The sequence below is a fragment of the Pteropus vampyrus genome, unplaced genomic scaffold (genome assembly GCF_000151845.1).
Source record: "Pteropus vampyrus isolate Shadow unplaced genomic scaffold, Pvam_2.0 Scaffold1955, whole genome shotgun sequence".
In the NCBI taxonomy this organism is placed as follows: domain Eukaryota; kingdom Metazoa; phylum Chordata; class Mammalia; order Chiroptera; family Pteropodidae; genus Pteropus; species Pteropus vampyrus.
Genome location: NW_011890736.1, coordinates 416 through 1,747, shown reverse-complemented (window position 1 = coordinate 1,747; position 1,332 = coordinate 416). Strand labels below are relative to the sequence as shown.

The following is a 1,332-nucleotide window of genomic DNA, read 5'->3' as shown; positions in this document are numbered from 1 at the left end:
TTCTGGAGACTGCTGGCCACCACTTTTTGTCCAGACAGGGCAGAGGAGAGGGGCTTTTAGCAACACTGGATGTGCTCGTGGTCACCTGTGGGACCTAGAACCTTCATATGGTTTTGTTTTTAAGTCAGGCAATTCATTCTTAAAAGTAAGAAAATACCTTGTTTTTGTGGTTTTACATGCTTGTGGTAAACTTCGAACCATGCTAAGTGAGGAGCAGTTGCTGGTGGCCCCTGGGCATGGCCTGAGTGGGCGCGTCCTGCCCGTGGGGTAGGCTGGCCTCGCGGGGTGCACTGGCAGGGCCCAGGCAGGGGCAGAGCTGGCCTCGAAAGTGAGAGACGATGTGGTGTCCCTTTCGAGAGTGGAGGGTGGCGTGGGCCTGAGAGCCAGGAGCGCGGGTGGGAGACGGGGCTGACCGCTTGCCCCTGCAGGTACGTCCTCTACTCCCTGGACCTGTACAACGACAGCGCCCACTACGCCCTCACCAAGTTCAACAAGCAGTTTCTTTATGACGAAATCGAGGCAGAGGTGAGAGCCTGGGCACCTTAACCATCCTTTCCTACATTCCCTCGCCCTGAGCATTAGAGGGAGCAACTCTCTTCATGGCACGGGGAGGTTTAAACAGTGGGCCGAACTTGGAAGCGAACATTTCTGCATTTTAAGCATCTACGTGCGTGACAGTTGGAGTCTTACAACATAAGCTGTTGGGAGACGTGCGTCTTCAAGACACTTGACAGCACGTCGTGGGCACACGTTCATGTCCTTGCCTGTCACAAGTAGTCTAAGCACAGGTGCATCGTACCCAGTGGATGCGCTGAACCAACCCTATTCTGTCTCTTTCATTTAGCTTTTTATCTTTGCTTATTACAGTCGTGTGAGCATGACAACATTTTTATCAACTGTGGCCCTCGTACACGAAGGTGGTCACATAAGATTACACTGGAGCTGAAAATTCCTTTCTTATGGCCGAGTAGTAATCCATTGTATGTATATACCACCTCTGCTGCACCCATTTATCCGTGGGGGGGCACCCAGGTTGCTCCCATACCTTGGCTGTTGTGCATAGCACTGCAGTGAACGTGGGGGTGCAGATATCTTTTCGAGTTAGTGGTTTGTTTCCTTCAGATGAATACCCAGAAATGGAGTTGCTGAATAGAAAGATTCTTTGTAAATGTATTATTTGATCTTGATTTAAAGAATCAAAATATGTTTATTTTTCTTCAGGTGAATCTGTGCTTTGACCAGTTTGTTTACAAGTTGGCAGACCAGATATTTGCGTATTACAAGGTTATGGCAGGAAGGTGAGTGTGCGATGTGTGACTGGGTATGGAATCT

At 49.4% G+C, this 1,332-nt stretch overlaps 1 long non-coding RNA gene across 1 annotated transcript in view; it reads left to right on the top strand.

Annotated features, from left to right (window-relative positions):
- Positions 1-1,300, top strand: part of LOC105310303 — an 11,215-nt gene extending 9,915 nt beyond the window's left edge. The window contains exons 3-4 of the long non-coding RNA XR_002778496.1: positions 334-525; positions 1,222-1,300. This is a non-coding gene — a long non-coding RNA (uncharacterized LOC105310303). The remainder of the gene's footprint in view (positions 1-333; positions 526-1,221) is intronic.
- The last annotated feature ends 32 nt before the right edge of the window (positions 1,301-1,332 follow it).